This window comes from Dreissena polymorpha, chromosome 5 (assembly GCF_020536995.1).
Source record: "Dreissena polymorpha isolate Duluth1 chromosome 5, UMN_Dpol_1.0, whole genome shotgun sequence".
In the NCBI taxonomy this organism is placed as follows: Eukaryota; Metazoa; Mollusca; class Bivalvia; order Myida; family Dreissenidae; genus Dreissena; species Dreissena polymorpha.
This window is the reverse complement of record NC_068359.1, coordinates 38,414,121-38,432,808: the sequence shown is the minus strand read 5'-3', so window position 1 is coordinate 38,432,808 and position 18,688 is coordinate 38,414,121. Positions and strand designations below refer to the sequence as shown.

Genomic DNA, 18,688 nt, shown 5'->3' with positions numbered 1-18,688 from the left:
TGATTTCTTCTCTGAATACCATGCAGTCAGAAAGTGATTGACAAATTTGTCAAAACCTCTTAGTAAGTGACGCACTGAGATTAATAAAATGCTGACCATCCGAGTCTATATGGGAGTATAGGATGAAGTATGTACAAAATGTGGAAAGTGATCGCATTTTGCTGACAATGTAGGAACATTTTTTTCCCGATGACAACCGTTGCTGTAGCATTTCGTTCTTTCCACAGTAATTAAACATCAAGTTTAAGTTAAAAGCATAATTTGAAGGTGACATAACCTTATTTATAAAAAATTTATACTTTAAAATAATTATCTAAATTTTGATTGGTTTTGGAGCTATTGGAAACATGGCCAGTATTACATTGTTGGGAATATAACGTCAGTCTTTCCATGTTGAAACTGTTAGCTTTGAATAAGAAATCAAGAAGCCAACATATACTTTTCAGCAAGTGCACAATCAGCATTTCGTGACTGATTCATTCAGCAAATTTTTTCGAGAGAATAAAGGTTATACATAACTCAAGGACTTCTTTTGGATAGACGCTTCCTTATAAACTATGATGATGAACAATCCATAACTGGCAGGTCTATTGCAACTTTTGGCACACTGAACATTTTATAGGATTTACTATCTTCAACAAAATGTGATAATATTTTTCATTTAAGTCCACTCATGTTATATTGATATATGTACATTCATTGAAAAGGAGACTTTGAGTTTAAGGGACTCATTCAAAGATATTCTTATTTTGAAAAATGTCATAAAGTATGTTTACTAACAAAATCTATAAAATTTTGAATATTAATAAATAATTACAACAGCAAGGAAAACAGTCCACTTATAAAAACTGATAATTATACAAAGAAAACATAAGAAATAATTTGACATTTTTATTCGTGATTGTGAAGGCCGAAAAGTTAAAATGGCAAAGTTTTACTTTATTTTAAGTATAAATTTTATAATTCACTAAGACATAGACACATGATGATACTCAATTCTCGCCTATAGGAAAATATACACTAAATCTTCGCTAATAAGACCTTTCAAGGGATTCATAAAGAGGTTTTAAAATGCTAGGTGTTCTTTGTATAAAAGTTAAGCAGTTCACCATCAAAGTACAGATTTTGCCAGACCTTTCCATTAGGCCATGTTTAGTGCACAGGTATACCTGTGTGTGTATTTCCCAATCAGTGCTACCCCTGTTCTTAAATTTCCACATATACATTGTATTCCATCTTTTATTGATTAAAACAGCTCTAAAATAATATAACATTGATTATAAGACAATTTTAAGCAATTTGTGACCAAGCATATCACTCAGGAAATTGACTTATTTTCATCATCTTAAATCTTCCATTGTTTAGAGGCGTAATAAGTAGCTACCGGTCACCATTTAGACCTCCAGACCTGTACCAAATTGACTACCATCATTTCAGAGCGGGTGAATAGCTGTTAAGAACTAAAGATTGGTAAGTATCTGTAATTCTCTTCCACAATGTTTTTTGTCTCACTATTTTCGGTATGTGGCTGAGGCTTTTTGCAGTTGGAAAATCCTGTTATTTTGACTAAAATTTGGCACTCGGTTTTGAATGTGTTTTTTTATTAGAAATACTTAAAAATTGTAAATAAAGATTTTCGATATAAAATTTACTAAGGATCAACTTTAAAAGGTGAAAAGGAACATGACGTAAATATTGCAATTAAAGATTTTTGTTATATTTCTATTTAAACTTCAAAGTGGGCATTTTAGGTAACACTGTCATATGACCAGTTTTTGCAGGTTTTTATGGTTCGATGTTTTTGTGTGAAGCTGACACTTGCAGTCAACTTAATAAAGGTGTCACAATAGCTGCCCTGTGTATGTGCGTGATCTTCAAGCAATCAGAGCTTGTCTGGCTGATTAAGGATTTAATTTAATAAAATATAACCAAAATGTTTATCATGCTTATGTGTCCCCTTTTATTCCATTGCCCATAGGTCAAGGGTCAAGCTCATACTAAGAAGTCAAAGGTCTACATTGGGAAAAATGATCTAAGATCTGACAAACTAAATTAAACTCCTCAAAAGCTAACCAGAATCAGGTATACTTTTGTATAAATTATTTGAACTGCTTAACACATGATTTTCATAGGTAATGAGAATATAATTGGTTTAAATTGAAAATTAATTAAAATATGATGGACAGGCAGGGAAGATTCAATAATACTACCTGTATGGATTATTTTATTAAAAATCACACCAATATTCAGCATATGAAGATTGCATGTAGAACGGAAGATCGTCCAAGATAATAAAAATAATATACTGAAAAGCCTTGAGAAAGATGACAACACAGTGTAATTGAATGGCTCTTCCTCGGATATTGAGAACTGCTTGAGGGTGCTTCTGCTGGTTTTAACAGTAAATGCTTAAGTGAGCGGATTTAAAAGGAATCATTCCTCCTTATAAAAATGATGTTCATTAAACTGTATCTCCAGGCCATATAAAAATGTCTTGAACTGAGAATTCTTAGGAAACTAAGATATGTGTTTAACATTTTTTTAGACTAACATTCAAAATGTAAGCGGATACATCAAAATTAAGAAAGAAATATGTTCCCAGCATCAACAGATGCCATATATCATTTTTAAATTTTCCAGTCCCAATATTTGTTTTTCCTCTTTTCTTACGAGAATAACCTAACATGACATGTTCTGTATAAGATCAATAACGCTTCATACAAAGCTTCGATACTTAAATGTAAGGTATCAATGAACCTCTTACAGTGTTTTTTTCCACGAATTTGGGAATGGGGCCAGGTCCCTTTTAATTTGGAAAAATCCAGCGCTTTGACTTAAATTGGGAAATTATTGTTGTTGTTGTTTTGCTAACAAATGCTTCAACATTGAGATTAGAGTGTTGGCAATATTATGTTGACTAAGGTTCAACTTATAGAGCTGGATGGGAGATCAGCTTAATGGTGGTGTACCATTTGACACATGCTGCAGTCTAAAGAAAAACAACGTGTATGTCGTTAGTTTTGATAGCCCGCCTGTTTAAAATATAATTCATGGAACAAATCCTTGCTGTCCAATGTATTTTCAATTGTAAATTTTTTATCGGGCAACATGGGCATATAAAGAATCTCAAGACTTTCATAAACACAATTGTTTGACAATTGTTGAAAGACTTTATGGCATATTTGTTATAATTAAAAGATTTTCTGAAATAAAAGTTTAATCTGGATGGGGTATAATCTATTCCAGAACATCTGTATATCACCTGACGCGATATGCGCAAACAGTTCTTATGCTAGAATTGTTCATGCAACATTTTTCTGAGAATTTGAAGAAAGTGAAAGTATTCTTTTGAAAACAAATAAAATAAATAAAAGAGCTGTGTTTTCACTTGCGCAGTCGTCTGCTGCAGACTTTGCAATTGATGGAGAAATCTAATGAATGACCAATAAATGTATGTGATGTGGATAAATTTGGTTTACTTTAGTTGAAGTAAGATTTGAAATGCAATTTTACCCGTGTTTTTTTCTCATTTTGTTTGTGTTTGTTTTCAAGCGTATTAATGTAAGTGCAACAAAACATTCGGAGTGCAAGCGTGTGATGTCATCAGCCTCGTTCTTAATGAAAACAAATTGATCGATACCAGAAGATGCTCGATATGAGAAAACCGCACAATATGTTCCTAACATTTTACCTCACTTTTTGTTTACATAGTTATGTGTTTTTGAAAAGGTGAATCAGTGGTTCGAGCCCTGCTGAGGTTTAATTTTTTTCTTTTTATAATTTTATGCTTGATTTTTTACTAGAGCTTTTAAGATCAAATAATTACATTTATCAATATGAAGCATTTAATGACAAACTTCAAAACATGCCAACATCTGTGAAAAGGCGCCTTTAAACATTTTGACGGATTATCTGTGTTGATGGTGGTTAAAGTAAAACTGTGTAGTAGATGATAAACATTTTATTAGGAATTAACTTAGAAACTTTAGATGAAGCTTGAATTCATAGAGAAAATAGTATTAGGGTTATATGTCAGTCATACTTTATGAAGCATTTCTTAATAAAGGTCTTTTACATTCAAACTTTTGTTTCATATATAAATTCATAATATGAAAAGCTAATCGCATTTACATAGCCAATGTCACTTTCAGGTCAATATTGTATAACTGAATGTATGCATAATGCCCCAATCTGTCTTTGAGCTTTACACCAGACCAGGAAACAAAAAAGCCAATTTGAAACAACACTTCTGTTCTTGGAACCAAATTTTGAGGCAGGAAATGTTTACGGAATTGGCCAATCTGTAGTCTTTCAATTAAGTTAGTGAATTTTTTATGGCTTAAGTTTAAGTTTATTCTGTCTTTGATTCAAGGCCACCGGCCCATAACAAAATGCATATATACTGACTTGAATATAAGCATATATGTACATACATTAATAATTGTTATCTGACAGAGTCGGAACAAAAAATAAAAAATAAACAGTTTTATATATAACTAAACAATGGTTCAAATGCAAACAAAGTGGTTACAAAGTTGACATACTACGAAGGGTGTACTTGATCATAAGTATTACTTATCTTCAGTATATTAATACTAGCTTCTCATTATATTATTTATCAGCTTACAAACAGCTAAAATTTCATAATTTCTTCCAGAGTTTAGTAAATTGTAAAATCTACCAACTGTAAAATGATTAGGTTGTATATTATGCAAATAGAATGAGCGTATATCTGAGTACTTTTTACAGTCAAATAAAACATGGTGCTCATCCTCAACAACAGCGATATTGTGGTTTAAACAGTATTTACAAAACCGCTCAGCTCTTGATATACCAAAGTGTCTTCCTGTTTCAATTGCAAATTTGTGACTAGAACATCGAAACTTGGCATAGCTATTCCGAAGAGAAAAAGGCAAGTCCATTAATACATATTTTTCAGTCTCTAATAAAGATTTAAAATGTTTATAGTGATCACATCTAGGAGAAGAGTCAATATGATTTCTCCAGTCTTGTTTAAGGCAATCTGATACTCTAAGCCTAAAACAATGTATAAAACTATCAATGTCTCCGATGTCTTGAGAAAGCCAAACAAGTCCAAAACCGTACTTACAAAGGATTATTCTTACTTCTGATGCCCATGTATGCCTACCTACTGAGTAAAGATCATATAACATAATATAGGTTTGTTTAGGATACCTATTTGAACTCATTTGGAGTATTCTACACCAGTATTTGATAAAACGACTTACATAATCAACATAAAGAGGTAATCTGCCACATTCACCTAAAACCATATCTGTGTTTGTCGAGCGTGAAACACCAAGAAACAATTTACAATAGTGCGTTTGAACACGTTCAATTATAGGCGAAAATTTAAAACCCCATATCTCTGAACCATAGAGTAGAATAGGTTTAACCATAGAATCAAACAATTTAAAACACTCATGAAAATGAAAATATCCATATTGTTTTTGATAATTTCTAATACAGACTATAGACTTTGTTGCTTGACATGCAAGTTTTCTTTGCGATCGCGACCATGACAATTTAGGAGTAAAAATTAGACCCATATATTTGTAAAATGAGGCTATATTAATAGGGCTTGTTCCATAATTCCACTGTTCTATGCATTTAACTGGTCCACCATTTCTGAAGACAACAATTTCAGTTTTGCCAATATTCAGAGCCATCCCAGAATTTTCACAAAATGTCTTTATCACATTAATTTGTCGTTGTAAATTGATAACTGTATCGGCAGGATTAGCAACGTCATCTGCGTACATAAGAGTTACTATTTCAGGGATGTCTTTAGTTACAAATATGCCGTTTGTACATGTGTTCCTGAGAAGTGTTTTAAGGTCATCAATAAAGAGAATGAACAGCAACGGGCTGCTTATATCACCTTGACGGGTACCTTTAAGACATGGAAAGCTCGCTGTTAAACCACCATTAGTTTTCACAGATGCCCTCATATTAGAGTACATAGATCTCAAAGCAATGAGGAATTTTCCATTAATGTCCTTATTCTTGAGACACGCGAAGAGTTTATTGTGAAGTAAATTATCAAAGGCCTTAGAAAAATCCACATATAATACATATATTCGACCACGCTTTTTTGTTAAATATTTTTGAATAATACCATTAAGGGTGAATAGATTGTCTATCGTTGAATAACCCTTACGAAAACCAGCCTGGGATTCGTCTATCTTATCGTTTGCTTCCGCCCACGTGTAAAGCCTAGCATTTAATACAGAGGAATAAACCTTACATACTATATTTATAAGGGATATACCGCGATAATTGTTGGGATCAGAGCGAGATCCTGACTTATGGAGTGGACAAATAACACTATCTGCCCAGTCAACAGGGAAAATGCCCGTTTGGAAAATATGAATAAACATTATAGTCATAATTGGGACAGTAATATCTTTACTTGATTTTACAAATTGGGATAGAATCATATCAGGCCCTGGAGATTTACCAACTTTAAGCTTATTAATAGCATGTAGTACCTCAGCTTCAGTTATATCGCGGTCAAGTATTGGATCGCTAGGTGCAGCGAACAGATCATTAATATCGACAGTATCATCTGAAGTTACAGGGGCTTCAAATAAATTGGAGAAATGGTCATGCCATTGCTCTTCTGAAATAGGGCATCTAGAACTCGCGTTGCTTGGGGATCTAGAATGACGTAAGATATTCCAAAATGCTTGTGGATTATTTCTAGAACTCACTAATTTATCTCTATTACGTCGTTGATATGCGAGTTTAAGACTAAGTGATGGTTATTGAAAAATAAATCATACCAACAGTATTAAAAGGACATTTTCACAGATTTTGGCATACGTGTATTGAAGTTTGTCAATAAATGCTTTATATTGATTAATGTAAAATGGATCTACAATGCTCCAGTAAAAAAAGAAAGAATAGAATTAAAGAAAAAAACAAAGTAACCCTCAACTGGGCTCGAACCACTGACCCCTGGAGTAAAAGCCTATCGCTTAGACTTCTCGGCCATCCGTTCCCATACAATGCGTGATGTATTTTATATTGTATATAAGCAATCCTCGTAGTATCACAAAATACACGGTGTAGATGCATATCGGTGGCCTCTCTGTCAAAATGCTGCCTCTCTGTTATAAACATGAAAAATGGATGATCGTAATTCACAAAATTCACAAAACAGATAAGAAAATATAAAATTAAAACCCGTAAACACATTTGTGTGGTCCATGAGTTGAAGAATATCCAGCTACAGGTTCACAGTATTCCGCAGGTTCAATCACTTTTCACAAACTCGATCGAAGATGGAATGATGACGAGGGTGGTGGAACAGTCGTGCATACATGCAACTCTGATGACTTTTTAACATAGCTTTTCCATAATATGTCAAATATCTTATGTCATTGATGTCATCTTTATGATCAAAACTGTACGTTCAATGTACGCTATAAAGTAATTTTCGTCAATTTTACTTAAAAATGCCTACTTTCGCTTCGTTTTGGCACGGAAAGCCTTTCGATTGGCTCACTTTTCTGGCACGGGTAGCCTAGTCGTCGTCGAGTTTAACACTTGTTAAAAGTATTGATAGTAAAAACTTAAATGTCGGAATATTGGATGATGTAAATATCAAAGACGAAATGGGACTTTTAACGTAACTATTTGGACTATCGCTATCGGCTACATATAATCGACGAATAGGCGTCCCGTGCCAGAAAAGTGAGCCAATCGAGAATACTGTGAACCTGTAGCTGGATATATGATTCAACTCATGGACCACCTCTTTTTATGCACAAATGTGTTTACGGGTTTTAATTTTAGATTTCCTCATCTATTTTGTGAATTACGATCATCTATTTTTCATGTTTATAACAGAGAGACAGCCGAGAATGAACAGAGAGGCAGAATTTTGACAGAGAGGCCACCGGTATGCATCTACACCGTGAAAAATAACGATAGCAACAGAACTCTCCAATTATTCATCTTTTTCGCGTTGCAACGCTTTATTATTTTCGGGTTTTTAAATCGTCAAAAGATGCATATAATGGATATTTTACAGCATGATAAATGTTCAGTATTATTGTTTGCTCACAAATATCATAACTAAAACGAAAATTTGCGAATCTGAAACAACTTTTTTCAATTTTGTCAATTTACCCAAACGTGAAAAGGCCCCTTTAACAATATTACAGCTCTAAAAAACCTGGTAAATGTTCAGCACAATTGTTTCCTCACAAATAGCATAAATACAACGAAAATTTGCTAATCTTAAACAATTTTTTAAAATTTTGTCAATTTACCGAACCGTTAAAAGGCCCCTTCAATAAAAATTGAAAAATAATTATTTTTGCATACAACTGTAGGTAGTATTGGATAATGGATGTGCTTAATAATGGAAATTGTTACACCCATTTGGCATGGCAAACGTTTGACAAAATACTGCCAAAACACCTTTACTGGTTCGCAAGGATTTGTTAGAGAACAGTATTAACAGGACTTTCTATTTATTTTGTGTATTGTAACGCTTAAAGTAACATTAATACTCAAAATCAATGACTATATCGCACAGTATTTTGTAAAATAAAGTTAGCCCATATAAAATCAGTGTTCCTTATAGCAATAGCCAAAATATCAACACTAGATGTGATATGGGTAACATACATCCTGTAAAACGAGTTCTGAAAATCATTTTATTATTTTGATTCGTAAACACGCCTCATGTCAAGAATTGATGCCTACATACATGTTAATATAATGCTTTTGTTTATGTACGTTCAAAACTATTGATTTAAAGCTTGAAATAAATGTAACAGCTCTTGAACACTTTCCGCACAGGATTAGCTTCATCGAACAATCTAGTAAGTACAATGAAGCAACACAAAACACTCATTTGGCTAGGTTTTGGGATGTTGAATAAAAAGTATTAATCCACTGGTGTCTATGCTAGGTACTTGCCGAAGTTAAGTGTGGTTTAATGTTAGGGACATATACTAACATTATGTCATTATGACATCCGAAAACGTGTTTCCCAATAACATTATTTCACAAGGACTCCTATGCTACATGTAAACTTATATCTCGCCCGCCGACACAGCTTACAAAGGTTCAAAACTTACTTCCTTCCTCTTATGTACTCGGGACCATGGTCGTTTTCACATATGCGATTGTGTCGGTGTTCTTATTCTTCTTGTCGTCTGATCCATGACACGTGCAACGGACAATCACGTGTCATCAAGCTCGTGTACCGGAAGTGTGAACTGTCACAGGGGCTGTTGTCGAAATAAGAAATTTGTTTTTTTTACGGGTTGCATACAAATGTGATAGTTCTTCGTAATCATATCGCATAATAAATTATTATTGCGATTCATCACTTAGTATTAATTGGTACTTTTTTTCAAGCTTTCGGAATTTGACATAAATGAGAAGCTCGCGCAATGCTTGGCGTGTTTACCGTTTTATAGGTGACTCTGTGAGAATTGAAACAACAGAAAACCTATATATAAGTCAGTCCTTAAACTGTCATATCGAACATCATAACTGTTCCTTATTAAACCTTGAAATATCGACAGTTATTAGAACTTTAATATTTTTAAGTAAGCACTAACAGCAAATAAAATAAAAGTTACCGCAGTATGTCGGATTGGACGATTATATATTATTCTCATAGTATCGGTCCTCCTCATAGTATCGTGCCTTTCGTTGTAATGTCCAAGAATACACATGTAACTATAGATTGACATAGAGTACTTGCGTGTTTTTGTAATTTTTTTTCAATTCCAAAATTCGTATGTATTCATTAAGAGGGCCGATATTACGGATAGATATGCTATTTATATTGTTTACTTCATCATCTGAACTTTAGTAAAGTGATATGTGTTATTAACGCTTAACAGATAGAGAAAAGGAACCTCTTCATAACATTTAATGAGATCTTACTCCAAGTTCTCATTTTGCCTTTATGTACATAAAACATGTCATAAATATGCACCAACATAATCAGGTGGCGTTTGTTTGATTTTGTTGTGTTTTTTTTTTCATTTTGGTGAATATGAGCAAAAAAATACGTAATTGCAAATCACACGCAAGTTTCTTTCGCTATGTCAGACAGTTATCTTCTCGGCTGTGTAACAGTTGCGTAACATATACATTGACATGCGGACGGACGAACACTATGATTTATATATCTTCAACAACATTTGCCAAATGAACGCTGGTATCAAAGGCGAGGATGCTACATTTTTGTAAAAAAAAACATTTACAAGGCTTAATTACGTCGACACTTACTCAATTTATAAAGTTCCTGGATCATTTAATTGTTCACGCTATAACGTAAAAATTGATTGGATGGGTATTTAAATGTTTCCCATTATCTCTTCCTCGTGATAATTAATGAACGGACGCAAATGTAAAACCTGCCTTTGGAAAGGTCCAATTGATTAATAATTTCCTGTGGAATCTTTTAGTTCAATTTGAGAAGACGTGCAGAAATTAGGAGACGAATGCACTCCCGGACATATGAGGCGCCGTAAACTTAATAGCATAACATGTACCGTCAAAACTACTGACGCAACTCATTTGTATACACAAAACAAATTTAAATGCTACATGTATCATAGTTGTTCATCACCGTGAGTTTGACATGGCTTTGATTAATTCCAATATGCACTCCATATATTGTGTTTAGAAGAGCACTGCATAATACTTTCGTCATCCAATTTATATCGACATCTGTGCATTCGGCGCCTTTAGGTTCGGTATCCAGTTTAGATGTTAGCATGCATGTCATGCGCATGTAGTTTATTGGCTCGCAGTAGGCAATTAAACACATCACCACCTGGCACGCATATCATATTGCTTAATTATCTTTGTGTCTGTGTGACTCTCATGAATATTAAATGTATCCATATATGAGCTGCGTCATGCGCGAGATTCCATGTTGACTATATACTAGAAGAAAGATACGACCTATAAATAAAACGTTATGCTCGAAAGATAATTAAATACCAACTACCCGGAAACGAGTATTAAATTGGGACAAATCTCAAAGGAACATAGCTCAATCAAAACGACTATATTTTATCATTATTACCCATTTATACAACCACCCTATGAACGAAACAGACGGCGATGTGTGCCGAAATTTGATTTCTTCTATTTATCTTATCACCAATGCCTATTTCCGCAATATCGTGTGAAATGCACAGAAACATCTCACATTGAAGTGGACTTGGAGCTATAATATGTGTTTGTTTGCTCCTCGTAAGCAATCATATCTTTCATCTGTCACGTAAACAATAATAAATAATATTGCCATAATGCAAAAAAATAACGTGCATATTTATAGTAGTAGTAGTAGTAGTAGTAGTAGTAGTAGTAGTAGTAGTAGTAGTAGTAGTAGTAGTAGTAGTAGTAGTAGTAGTAGTAGTAGTAGTAGAAGTAGTAGTAGTAGTAGTAGAAGTAGGAGTAATAGAAGTAGTAGTAGTAGTAGTAGTAGTAGTAGTAGTAGTAGTAGTAGTAGTAGTAGTAGAAGTAGAAGTAGTAGTAGCAGTAGTAATAGTTGTTGTTGTGGACACAACAAAAACTAAAACATTAATTAAATTGTATTTTGAACTAATTAATTTATTTCACCTAACAATAAATAACCTTTTACACAGTTTGAACCAAATACAATGGAACGAATTAAGAAATAATTTCAGTTCCCAATTGCTACGCTTACATTTGATTTGCTCAATTTTACGATCAAGTTAACACTCTGACATAAAATTTCATTGGCTGGCTATTCAAATGTGTCGCATTATCTCTACTTCAAGATAATTGATATGATAAATCAATTGACGAATTTGCTAGCAGCAAATCACCATTTAGTGACAATTTCCTTCATGTAATTGTCGCAGAAGAAGAATGGCAGATCCGGATTCATCATGTCACACTCACGACGGAGAGAAACCATATGGTGTGTCATAACATCCATGGTTACTTATTGTAAATAAATGTACAGAGCTATTATAGTCTTGACATTCTAATAACCACTTTAGATAGCAACTGTATACATATCATTTGTATTTTATATGAACAATACCATAATATATTTGATATCTTTGCGCGTTACATGTAGATCACGATAGAATGAAAGAGTATTTCAATACATAACACACGTTAGTATTATTTCTGCTCGGAGACATTTACAATATACAATTTACAAAATCATACATGTTCATGTATTGAAATGTGTTTAATACTGTCCCCTTCAACGTATCTGAAATCCATGTATATTATAGTTATTATATTATTAATTATATATTATAGATACTACAACATAAACAAGTATAAAGTTCATATTTTTATTCTCAACGGAAACAAGATAAGATGAAGAGAGAGAGAGAGAGAGAAAGCTTTCAGGGTTGACAGTTTTATGTCCGGATGAAAGAAGATTTTGCGGCTTCACTGTTCTAAGATTTCATACATTATTAAAATGATATTCTTTCCGCCGTTTTTCACAAAGTCAATCATTACCCTGGTAAATAAAAGTTAGGTCTCCTACATTTGTTTACAAGAGCACGCTAAATGTGTATGTGACGAACATATATTTTTATATCTTGCGTTTTTAACAGTGCATCACACCTTTGACGAAATGAAAGTCCTTTCTGCAAATACTTTACAATCAACTCGATTCTGTCGAAAACGATGCTAAAGTAAGATTTATATTAGAAACATTTTTGATTTGCTCATTTATTCGTGGGAACGAGTTAGCGTAGTCGTCCCCTCGAGTTAGCTAAACTAATTCTCTCCTTTTTCGTTTAATGCACCCTCCCTTATTTTGCGCATTGTTATTTTTTCACAGCACTTTGTCCTATTTTTGGTCAAAATTAAATTCAAGTTCACCTAGTTAACGGAAGAGCGTTTACTTAACGATTCTTTTACAGACCGCGAACTAAACTTTATACCTTGCGGGATGGAATGCAATGAGATCACAGTTTTGGTCAAAATGAATATCAGGATAGGGAACAACAATAGTAACATTATGTAAATATACTAATGCACAGAATGCAATTTGTAAGTAATTACCAAATATATCCAATGGCCTTTAAGTACAATCGCTTATTTTCACCATATAAGGAATTTCTGCGTTAAAGATTTTACCGAATTTTAAAATCACCATCCATTAACATTTGATGTAAAAATCAATGCAAAAATATATGCTTATGATATAAACGCGGAATGCTATTACGTTAGATAGGATAATTATTATAGTGACCAGTTTTTAAGGGATAAAACTACAGGAGTTAATCGTTAATGTCAGGATCTGTATAAATGCAACGAACATAATCTAGATACGGATGAAATGGTCGACCGATTTATATTGTTTATAAATAATAACTTTAAAAAGGCTCAAAAACAGCATAAATGCTCACAGTGTTTAAATACAAGTAACAATGCAATTATGTATGCAAACAAAAACTAAATATGTATATATTTAGAAGATAAACAAGTACAACTTGTATAAACATGATGATAGTAGACTACTGATTATTATTTTTTAGCGAAAAGGAGTATATATATCAATGCAGACAATCTAAACGGTATTTTAACAGGAATCAATAGTTTAAAATGAATGAAATTCAATACAAAAAGAATTTTGGAAACTTGTTAAAAAGAAGTCAATTAATAAAACGGGTGATATTATTACAAAGATGCATTTGTTGAACATTTTTAACAGTTATCTCCTTTCAATATGTGACGAAGAAGAAGATATTTTCGAAAATGTAACACGTCACAATAGAAATAACACGACGTCAAGAATTTTAAGAATTGGATAATTGTTAATTAGGGAGGAAAAACGAAATAACATTATTGGGAATAAAAAAAAATCTCATCCAATTGATAACATTATCTACAAATATTTAAAGGTGGGAAAGGATGTCGTTGATACACCACTGGAAATATTATTTAACTTTATATATTTTTGAAAAGCAGTCATTTCTAAAATCGTGGTCAAATGGAGTAATTATACCTATTTAGAAAAAAAGTTAACTCACTCGACCCTAACATATAGCTTGTATTACTATGACTAAAAATAGATAGTAATATATGGAGAGAAACTGTTGACAATACAATTCAGTTCTCAATGTTTAGCTGCTTTAATCATAAATGTTGTAAGATTTTTTTATTGCTTTTGCGTCTTCAGTTTTCAACAGTTCGATACATTTCATAATATTCTTGTGATTCCAATAATATCTATCTGTGTAAATATTATTTTCTAAGACTATTAAAAACTGTACATTCGAACAAGAAATGGAACTAATCTTCGAGAACATTACAGTGTTTAAATGTGCTATTATCATACGGTATCTTTTCAGGCTTGTGCCATCGGCTTGCTTCATCATCATGTATGTGAGCAGATACTCACATCCATAACTTTAAATTCGTTCAATAAGCTTATCGAATATTCGAGACTATGGCTAACTGAGACATTTGTAAATGTTACTAAATTTGATTTTAACTTAAGTGCTTTTAAGGCTTTCCCTTAAAGCACATCATATGTACTGAAAAAATATATATACCCATGAACTGGACTTTATCAAGTTATATAAATAAACTTATTGTTTTATTCTGTTTAGTAGAGATTAAATTGTTTCACGCTGAACAAGCAGTTAACTACGTTAAAAAACGCACTGCTATTTCCCTTTTCATATAAGCCCATGCAAAATTGGACCTGTGTTTACCATATACCTCAACAACTAGAAAGTCAATAAAATTGCATGTAAAAGTAAATGGGGGTAGCTTTTTGTAAAGTGGATGTTTCTATTTCAAACAGTTTTGGTATTTTTAACAAACACAACGATCTAATGCCTTTATTCAGGCCTACTCATGGGATTTAATTCCATTTTTATTGGACGGTTTCAACGGTAAGTTAGGGTGAAAATCTGTTACGCCGACCCTACCTCCCCCTCCCCCACAAACACAAGTGTTCAGTATATGGAGAAATCATGTTTCAGAATAGACCACCCAATATAATGAAAATACACATAACCAGTTTGTCCTAAGAACACCAAAGTATAATTGAACAGCTTTTTCTTGTATATATAGAGATGCTTGTTGGTGCTTCTCGACTATTTTAACCATTCATTCTGTAATTTTTCCAGCTTTTTAAATAAGTGGATTTTAAAGGAATCATTCCTCCTTATCAAAATGAAGTTGATAAAACTGTACCTCCAGGCAATACAAACATGTCTTGAACTAAGAATTCAAAATATGTTTCCATTATTGGGAAACGACAGGATCAGTATATGCCGATAAGCATGTAGTGATTTCCTTGTCCCTTCGTCTTCTCGTTTTCTATTCGAGCAATAACAGCCAAACATGTTAAAATTAAGGATAACATCAGTAATGCTTTATAATAAGTGTTCAAACTTGCGTGGATATAATCTATGAACTCTATTAACATACCATCCTCAACTGTCATTACTTTCGGAATGAAACTAATTCAGAAGGCCCCAATTCTTGTTATCACGTTTTGTATAACATAAATACCGCTTTAAACGAAGCTTTGAAACTTGCATCTATGATGTCTTTAAACATTGCCTATACATGCACATCAACTGACCTAATGTTCACCTTGACATTGGCCTACTTTTGACATTTGCCTACTTATATATTTGTATTTAAATAAGGTCACAAATGAGCCAATAACTGTTAGAAAGGTTTTTTCTTAGATTTTATCTGTTTGCCATATTTTTGACACATCTAATAAAAAATCAAACTTGGCTAAAAGATTTTTAAAAAACAAACAAACATTACCCAACTTTGAACTTGGCCTATACAGTGTCAATTTAAACATAAAGCACACTCAAACTTACGCTGCACTAGCAATAGGTAAATCTTATTTTTGCACGTTTTTCTGAATGTATTTCCAGGGACAAAAGGGCAATATGTGTGACACAGAATATGCGGATTCGACACAACACATTAATACGCAGCAAACATGAGGAAATAATAAAACTACATGACAGCCTTGGAGTAATCAATGCAAAGCTTTGGGGATGGTGGGAATGAGTTGATACAGTTTCAGAGAACTCAAACCATACATTTTTCACAAGTGTCATCGAGATTCAGTCATAAATATGGCTTCTACGGTGAGACCGCGGTTTTTTAACAGGGAACCTGATGACTGAATTCTTTAATCATCTTGACCTCAATTTCAACTCAGCCTTGAACATCACATGAGTACATCTAACATTCATCTTAAGACTGAAAATGGAATCAGAACAAAATGAGAACACAATTTCAGAGTGATCAATTTTGTTCCTGTTCACGGCACATACATATGTCACCAAACCATTAATTTAAGTATGCATTATCCTCATACAAGACAGCATGAATACTAGCAGAAGCCCCTGTTTGTTCGATTTATGTTTGCGAATTGACACTTGCTGAAGTCCTAGAGCAAATATCCTAGAAAAACAAAGTATATGTCTTTGTTTGCTTGCTCAGTTTGCAATGTATTGGACAGTGAAGCCATTTCATTCTTCCTGAATACTTTTACAAATCAGTACAGTAATGTTCAGCTTACAGCTTCTGACTCAGGTGGCTCAGCCGTTTAGTCAAACAAACAAGCAAACACGTCTTAATGCCTGGCTAAGTCTTTATTTGTCAGTCAGCATTCCTCTGAAACATGACTGGCATGTATGTGACCCGACCCGGAATCGAATCCGGGACCTCTGGATTTCAACGCAACCGCCTTATCTACTGAGCTACGGAGTCAGGGGGTGGGGACTTTTTTCCTATAGTCAAATAGTTTTACTATGAGCACACACTCAACGCGTGTCCTCAGCTCCCTACTATGAGTCGACGTGACGTGACGCAGACAGATGTATGTTTTTTTAACAGGATACATTTTGTTTAATTACATAATCATATATAGTGTCATTTATTGGAATGCCAGCTTAAAATAATAAAGACATCTGAAAGAAATATTGACACCCTTGCATTGTCCTGGCAAGGTATCATAAAAGGTGAGTCTCACAGCTCATAAAAAGTCAAATACATTTTATATTAACATTAAACAGCAGAATTAATAATGTCATAACACAGCCCCGAGGACTTATCTAATGGTATACACATTTAAGTCATTAATATCCTGATTTTGGTGTTTCCAATATGAAGTGTTCTTCGATACCTAAGGTAAAATTATTTCACAAAAACATACATGCCCTCCATGTGCAAAAAATTGTTTGCCTTATCTATACGTCTTGAAGAGAATCAGCAGTTTGTTGTTTACTAGAAGTATATATATAAAGTTAAAAGGCGAGAATACACATATAATGAATGAATAGAATAACTGGTTCAGAACAAATGCAGTTCTTTGTAATACATGTTGTAGATCTTTTCAGCATATTCAATTATAGCATCGATCTTCAAATTGTGAATATCTCTACTGTTAGTTATTTTTGTTGGGTCATGATTAATTAACCAGAAAATATTAATGAACATTAAGGTTTTTGGTAGTTCTAGCGTCCATATCCTCAAAACTATTAACCGAAAAAGACACAAGGATTGTAAATTGTACAGATAGACCTACACGTACCGTAAACATGAGCACAGCTTACACGGATTTTAGACGTACTTTCTTCATCTTCTGTCCACTGGATAATGTACTTGTTCACATACACGATTATGTAATTTTTTGTCGTCTGCACTCAAACACGTGCAACTGTCGATCACGTGACTAAAATATCATGTACCGGAAATGTAAACTGTGGATGGGGTTTTTGTTTTTAAATTACACACTTTTTACACTAGTGGGAGATGAATCTTATTAGTGATGTTGCATTACATCGTTTTATTTTGATTCATCACTTAAGATTATTCTGTATTTTTCCAAAGTTTTGAATTTGAAATTAAAATGAAAATAGAAAAATGCTTGGCGTGTTTGTCGTTTTATAAAATGATTCTATGGGAATTGAAATAACAGAAAAGCTATATACACGTCAATTCTTCGATTATTAGATCGGTAATGTTACTAACGTTGTTAAAACAATATCAACTGTTTGCAGACGAGACGATTATTTATATTCTTACAGTTTTAATTTATACTGTTTTTCAGTGAGAGTTTTTAGTTATTAACCAAAGATGAACTTTATTATAGCGTCTCTAATAACGATCTATTGTTTGTTCTTCAGATGGCTTTATATACACGACCATGTAGATAAATACACCAAAATACCTAGGTGCCTAAGTTTGCATTAAGAGGAATATGAATTACAAATCCCACAAGTTATTTCGCTCTGTCAGAAAGTTATGATGTCGATTGCGTAACAATTATAAAGCATTTGATATACATTCAAATGGACGAACACTGTACGCAAGTTATTTGCCCTAAAAAATCGGCAGATTAATTCTTGTGACACAAACTTGAATGCTGAAATATTGTGGTGGAAAACATTCATAAGGTTAACATACGTCGACACTGACTAAATTTGTTCACAACCTGTAATATTTAAATTGTAACGCTCTAACGTATAAAATGATTTGATGGATATTCAACTGTTTCCCCTATCTCTTTTTCATGATAATTGATATAGTGAAGTAAATGCGGAAACTTGCCTTTAGCAAGTTTCTTTTATTTGATACTTCCCTGTGAAATCTTTAGTTTAATATGAGAAGACGTGCATCATGTAAACTAATAACG

The 18,688-nt window shown here is 33.1% G+C and overlaps 1 protein-coding gene across 2 annotated transcripts in view; it reads left to right on the top strand.

Moving 5' to 3' along the window:
• Positions 1–18,688, top strand: part of LOC127881652 (adiponectin receptor protein 1-like) — a 503,063-nt gene that overhangs the window by 146,083 nt on the left and 338,292 nt on the right. The gene's annotated exons all lie outside the window — the stretch shown is intronic.